The following is a 7,938-nucleotide window of genomic DNA, read 5'->3' as shown; positions in this document are numbered from 1 at the left end:
GGCTTAAAGGACTAGTTTAGTCATTTTAAACATGCAGTTGTAATGCTCACACTACCCTGGACTTGTCTGAGTTTTTTTTCTTCTTCTTCAGCCTTTTCCGAGATCTTGGTCATTGTAATGGGGGCAGTGCTTTGTTTACATTTCAAAAAAACATTTTTATTTATTCCCAAAAACATCCGAAAGGTTATACAACATCAGCAGACCACTAGCAAACAGCGGTACCTTTTGGGAAAATATTTGGAGTAGGCCTATGTTAATTTTTTTTTTAAATGTAAACAAACGCTGTCCCCCATTAGAATACAGTATATCACGAAAGTGAATACACCCCTCACAGTTTTGCAGATTTTTGAGTATATCTTTTCATAGGAAAGCATTACAGAAATGTAACTTTGACACAATGATTAGTGACCTTTTAACAACATATTTAACTGCTTAAATTTGTTTATCTTGGTCTCAAGAGAGATGAACAGACCAAGGATATGGATCACTGGAACCATGTCGTGTGATCTGAAGAGACCAAGATAAACAAATATACTTTAGATGGTGTCAAGCATGTGTGGTGGTAAACAAGTGAGTTTAAAAAAAAAGTGTATCCTATCAAAAGCCAAGCATGGTAGTGGGACTGACATGGTTTGGGGATGCATGAATGCTGTCAACATTGGTAATCTGAAATACACCTAAAAGAAACATGCATGTCAACATGCACTGTGACTACTGAAGCAGATCCTGATATTCTCCATAGGATTGCATTCAAATCTCACACCAATCTATTTAAGCCCGATGCAGACTCAAAATGTAAAAGTTCAATGCAAAGAAAGGTTGAAACGCACACAGATGACCTCTATTGTCATCTCTTTTCATTTCGTTTCATTTCGAGACGATTCGAGCCAACACAGCCCCTTCTCTACCGGATTTTAATCTGGGGTGTACTCACTTTTGTGAGTACATGTTCAAACATTAATGGCTGTATTTTGTTTTTTTCCGAGTGAACAAGAAATTTAAGCGGTTAAATATGTTGTTAAAAGGTCACTAATCATTGTGTCAAAGTTACATTTCTGTAATGCTTTCCTATGAAAAGATATACTCAAAAATCGGCAAAACTGTGAGGGGTGTATTCACTTTCGTGATATACTGTAGCTCATATCTCGGAAAGGGCTTAGCCGAAAAATGTGGCATCACCGGGTACTGACAAGTCAAGGGTAGCGTGAGCAATACAACAGCACATTGGAATTGACTGAACTGGTCCTTTAAGCTGAAATGGGTTAAATGGCAGTATTTTTGACTTGGCAGATGTCCAGCTGGAGGCGAACTGAGGTGAATGAACTGATCTTCACTGGATACTGGATACTGGATAACGTGAGAGGCAGACGAGGTTAATGCTACACTAAAGAGATTATCACCCTGCTCAATTGGATCACACCATGCAACATTCAAGAAATATTGGATTATTATTATTACTTTCTGCCAGAATACATTACTAAAAACTATAGTCATGGCCTACTTGGAGATTGCAGACATTCAGTGAGGCAACTCCCATTCATGGTGTATTCCGATCAATTGCACATAAGCGAGTGTAACTAAAACCTTCAAAGATCCTAAGTAGCAACGGTGAATAAGCATTTTTTAAAAGAGGAATCAGTGATGTCAACACGTGTGCATGTGCACGTGTGTGTGTGTGTGTGCTTGAGCGTGCATGCGTGCATGTGTGCGTGCATGTGTGTGTTTGTGTGTGTGTGTGCGTGTGTGTGCGTGTGTGCGTGTGTTTGTGTGTGTCGTCTGCAAGAGGCACAGAACAGGGTCATTACAATACCTGGCCGCTCCCCTCGGGACTACTGTATGTAAAAATCCTGGAGCACTGTAGTCATTAGTCCCAAAAATTCACAATACATTCAAAGCTAGCCAATCTCTGATCCACCTTACTTGATTTCTTTGTAATAATTCTGATCAATTTCTGATGCAAAACATATGTTTTATTCTACTAAAGTTACTCTACAAAAGTTACAGTTAAAGGGTTACAGTTGAGTAAAAATGGAACAACAATTCTGCATAGTAGTACAAGTGCAGCCAATGATACAGAATAGAAGGAACAAACATCAGACCAAAGAACTGAACAACATTGGCAGCGTGATAGTACCATTACAATGAAGGGTGAGACTGTGGAGAGAGTAAAAGACTTAAAGCTCCTTGGTGTGTCCCCATCATAGAACTCCTCACCTGGGATAGTCACATGGACAGAATAGTTTTTTTAAAAGCCCAACAGCTTCTATTCCCGACCACTATCGCCGTATGGCGCACAGATCTGAGTCTCTGGGTACTGGTGGAGATTGTGTTGGTCAGAGGTGGCAGATGCCCCTGCCTGCCGTCGCCCTGTCCAAGTCCTGTATCTGCCAGATGGGTAGCCTGATTATCATCGACTTTAAAATCTCTTCGAGACTTGGTCTGACCAAGAGCATAACAATTAACATTTCCCAAACGGCATGGTTGACCCGCCTCCCTTGGTTTGCTAATGGTTGTTTGCTTCCTGACAAAGTGGGAGGAGTTCCCGTTTTTTCAGGGAACTCAGAAAGTATGTGCATTAGCTCCTGACCTGACTGGCAGCCACGCTGAAGGAGTTGCGCCACTAGGAGGACACGGCCTGGCTACCAGATGGGTGCCCCGTCGTCACCCTGTCCAAGTCCTGTGTCTGCCAGATGGCAGCGGTGTGAAGTGTGGGTGGAGAGGGTGTTAGGGTCATCGGTTATTCTCGCCGCAAGGTGTGAGACTGCTGTTAGGGTTGAGTTCGTTAAGGTTGTGTGTGTGGGAAGAGTGAGGATTTGGGATGCAGTGTGTGTGTGTGAGATTTTTTTTTTAGGGGGAGAGGATGACAGGGAGCGAGTGGGAAAGAGAGATGGGGGAGGATGACCTCAAGACGGAATCAAACCTGGGTCCCGGACGTAACAGTCAATGCCCCAACCGTATGAACCAGGGTCATGTGTGATTATTTATATTTATTTGATTTTTAATTGATATATTTTTGGGCTTTTTATGCCTTTATGGTGATTGGACAATAACCGAGGGACAGGAAAAGAGCAGGGAGAGAGAGATGAGGGAGGATCGGGAAATGACCTCTGGGCCGTAATCAAACCTGGGTCTCCGACGTAACAGTCAATGCCCCAACCGTCTGAGCCATGGTCAGGGCCAGTGTGTGATTTTTGTCTGTTTCTCCTGCAGGTGGACTGACAGCATGTTGTAGAAAATATGTGAACATTGCACCAGAATGGCTTGAAGGATGCTGGTGTAGAGTATACCGTAAGTTGTAATCTCTTTTGAAACCATTTATGGATGTCAAGTACTGAAATATGACACAATTCCCTCTTTTCCACTGCCGGTTTTTGGCTGCCACTTTTTGCTTAACGGTTGAGCTATGTCTTGCCTATTCGAAAAGCAAAAAGTGGCAGCCGAGTCACACTTTGTTGAGCTGTAGGTCTGCCAGAAAACTGGCAGCGGAAAAGAGGCAAATGTGTTGTTACATATTCAAAGAAGGATGAATAGAGTTTGCGTGCCAAGAAACGTGTCATGACAAGGATGTCTCGACTGGGTAGTAAGTCAATGTAGAACGGCCTGGTAGCAAAAGCTTCTTACCTGTACCTCCCAGAGGGCGTTGGGCGAGATATTGCGATGACCCTGACGGTCTGTCTGTTTGGCTGTCCGCCCACACTGTTTTGGGTCGCCTGAGGGAAACGGTAGGGCGTAAACACGCATCCTCACATGCACGAGGCATTGTCAAGGAGGCCAGCTTGCAACAGTGCACTTCATTCAGTGTTCTGAGGGATTTTTTTCCAGGGACAAGTCATTAAAGGGTAACTTCAGCCAATTGCAACATGCGGTTGTAATGCTCACACTACCATGGACTTGTCAGTATCTGAGATTTTTTTTTCTTTTTCTTTAGCCTTTTCCGAGATCCTGGTCATTGTAATGGAGGCTGGTGTTTGTTTATATTTCAAAAAAGCATCTTGAAATGCAGCATCACCGGGTACTGACAAGTCAAGGGTAGTGTGAGCAATACAACAGCATATTGAAATTGGCAGGAGTGCTCCTTTAATAACTGGGCCAATCAGGTAAAAGCAGGCCAGGTGGCAACACTAGCTGTACATTCAAAGAAGGATGTGTAGAGTTTGTGTGTTAACCCTTTGAGGAGTAAGGAATTTCTAGAGGTTCTTCTAGAATTTTACTGGAACACTCTACAGCTCCTATAGACGTCTGTGTTAAAAATCTCGCAAAGACATTATGACATCATAATGAGAACTCAAAATGTTGGCAAAATTCTAATCACATATTTGTGATGGTACTCCTCAAAGGGTTTTAAAGGTGCACTGTGTTGGATTGTGACCAGAATAGGTATGCTGCTGCTTGACAATGTGATGCCTATTGACATTTTTTATGCTTACTATGACCAAAGTACAGTATGTTTTACAGCAAAAAAAAAAAAAAATCTATTTCTGGAAATTCAAAATGGCGGAAATGGAGAAGACCTTTTAATGTATGAAAAGTGCAATTCTCCCAGTCATGATGAAGATTTACAATTGAATGGCGGTGGTTAGTATTGTTGAAAAAGGTAACATTTGTAAATGGGATGCATGAATTCTGGAAATAAAATAGCCTACTAAACATTTTACACAGTCCACCTTTAAGAAGCATGTCTTGGCAACAAGGGTGTCTGTCTGGACTGGGGAGTGACTCAGTGTTGCCACGGCCACTGTTGTCAGGTAGCAAAAGGATCTTACCTCCCCCACCACACACACACCCCACCCCACCCCACCCCCACACACACACACCCACCCCACCCCCACCCCCTGAAGGCATTAGGAGAAATATTGCAATGACTCTGTCTGTCTCTCTGTCTGTGTTTTGGGTTGTCTGACGGTGGCGCCAAACACACACCACCACATGCATGAGTCACTGCCAAGGCAGGTCAGGTTGCCATCTCTGATAGCGCTTTCTGATTTCACTGTGAGCCTACTGGGGATAACTTACTGGAGGTGCCCACATCATTTCATGTCCCACAGTACTGTAGCGCATACTAATACTCAGACGCAACTAACCCAAAGTAGACCCACAGGCAAACTAGATTAGCCTGGCGACGCCATCCTATGTACTCCAATGAATTTAAATGGCAGATTAAGATCAGACCATCTCCCATCCTCAATGGAGACGGATTCCTCTTAGCTTTCGTTAGACTGTTTGACTGTTTGAGTCAATAGTCGGCTTTGGCCCAGGCTAAAACTAGACACCTTGTGGCATACAGGGCTGAGTCTATGGGTATGGGTACGGGGGCAGATTGTGTAGTGCAGTGGTTCCCAACCTATGGGTCGGGACCCAACCTATGGGTCGCCAAAGATCCACAGTGGGTCGCGAAGCCCTCTTGAGTTTAAGGGGTTTAACTTTAATACCATATATAGCCCATGTTGAATAAATGCATAAAGCATTTAAACTAATATAGAAGCAACACAATGTAAGTGATACATTAAACAGTTATTCTATATTTGACTGAAGAGAAATTGAGGAATAAAATGATAATTAATGAGTATCATGTGACTCCCTCTCGTGCGGCCGTTCGCGCGATTGGGTCACCATAGCTTACAATGGTAAAAATATGGGTCCCTGAAGAAAAAGGTTGGGAAACACTGGTGTAGTGGCAGAGGGGAGCTGGCTGGCAGAGGGAAGGTGGCAGACGGGACAAGCTCTTGTTGAAACGCTACGTGCCCGCCGCCCTGTACATCTGCCAGATGGCGGCAGTGTGAAGTGTGGGTGGAGGGGTTGTGAGGGTCATCGGTTATTCTCCCTGCAAGGTGCGAGGCTGCTGTTATGGTTGAGTTCAGTGAGGATGGATGTGGAACGATTGATGATTTTGGATGCAAGTGTGTCTGATTTTTGCAGATTTTTTGCAGTTTGCAGATGCATGACAGCATGTTGTGTGAAAATGTGTGAAATGTGTGACCAGCAGTACAGCAGAATGGGGTGAGCGGTGAGTAGAAGTTATAGAGAGTGGGGCAAGGGAGAGGGCACGGAGTTTGCAGATGAGATGGAGTCTCTGTTGAAACCATTTATGGATGTCAATGACAATTTATGATTCGATCGATTTCTCACAATATATACTATGCACACTGTCTCCAGAGTACTGAAATATGACAAAATGTGGTTCAAATTGAACCTTCGTCTATCTATGACCAGGACATTTCGACAACCCAACAGACCCTTTTGCTTCTGTGCAAAGGCACACTTCATTCAATGTTTCGAGAGGAAATGCATTCATCCTGGGACAGACCATTAAAACTGGGCCAGTCAGGTAAAACCAGGTGGCAACACTATAGGTGAAGATTCAAAGAAGGTTGAGTAGAGTTAGCGTGTCAGGAAGGCAGGTAGGCTACCAAAAGCTTCTTACCTAGCCCCCTGTAGTGAGGTGGGAGAGGCATTGGAATGACCCTGTCTGTCTGCCTGTCTGTGTGCCTGCCTGTCTGTCTGCCTGTCTGTGTGCCTGTCTGTCTGTCTGTCTGTGTGCCTGTCTGTCTGCCTGTCTGTGTGCCTGTCAGTGTGCCTGTCTGTCCGCGATAGCAGTAGTTGAAGAGTTCAGACGCAAAACCCCCTAAGTGTCTTTTCAGAAAATAATCTTAATTCATTTTTATTTAATACAAAGCTATCAGAATTGCTTATTTTTTATTTTATAAGTAATATAACTATTTATATGTATTATCAAGTACATAAATGTAAACCAAACCAACAACGGGGTTCTTTAAAAATATAGAAGTGCAGGTCTTCAGAAATGGAGTTAGGGGGTTTTGCATCTGAACTCTTCAGTTGTAGCTGTAGTTGCCTTCGGAGGTGCCAAACAAACATCACAAGAGCAGTGTACGATTTACATTGCAACTGTGCTCTTACCCTGCTCTTACCCAGCCTGATCCCCAAAAATTCCGTGCCCCTGGACACGTATGTTAAGGACACGAAATCCGTGTCCAGGAGCACAGATTTTGCCAAAATTCCGTGCTCCTGGACACGGAATTGTTTTCCGTGATGGGCACACGGAAGTACTCACACTTCACCATACTGGTGCAATGTGCAATTAATGCAGATTGGCGAACAGGATGGTCCACTTGAGCCATGAAACGTCCAACACTACAATGACAGGTGTTTCAGTTATTTTGTCCAACCCCTTGTTTTGATTGATTTGGGGGGAATCAGTGAAAGGTGATATCATAATAATTTGGATGCCGCACACTCTGCTCCATGTTTTATTGGTGAAGTGAAGAAGGCCAGACGGCCGAAACATCACTTCACCAATAAAACATGGAGCAGAGTGTGCAGCATTCTTTTCATTTTCTTTAACATTTGTATGCTCAGGAAGCCAGCACCTCAAGAAAGACTTTATTGGTGTGCGATACCTCTTTTTTTCTATCATAATAATTTGGAACGCGGTGTATGTACGTTTCTGAACATCATGTGCATGTAGAACTGGCCAGAGGTCCGGGTTGACATCTCTGATTGCCAGTGGCGTGCACAGACATTTTGGGGGGCAGGTGCTCGAGGGGGGCATGTGGAACTTCTGGCTGCCTTACTAGGCTACAGAGGCTATTGAATAATTGTCACATGGGGCATTATTGTCACATGCTTTTAATCATCACACATTTGTAGCCTAGACGAACATGTCAACAAGGACCACAGTGTGACAAAAAAGAAAGTTCAAAAAGGGCATTTTTGTCAAGTAGGGCAAAGGGGCAGGTGCTTTAGCACCACCTCGTCCCTATCTGTGCACGTTGGAGTTTTCCAGTTGGGCTTTCACTTTCACTTTCAAAGATAAATGTGACAAAATTAAAACCAATATCTTAATTTTGTTTTGCGATTTCATTGTGACATCTCCTACAAGTTAAATCCAAAAAGGCAGATAACATGCAGTGCTGTACATTA

Source organism: Engraulis encrasicolus, chromosome 24 (assembly GCF_034702125.1).
Source record: "Engraulis encrasicolus isolate BLACKSEA-1 chromosome 24, IST_EnEncr_1.0, whole genome shotgun sequence".
Taxonomy (NCBI): domain Eukaryota; kingdom Metazoa; phylum Chordata; class Actinopteri; order Clupeiformes; family Engraulidae; genus Engraulis; species Engraulis encrasicolus.
Note: the sequence above shows the minus strand (reverse complement) of the source record.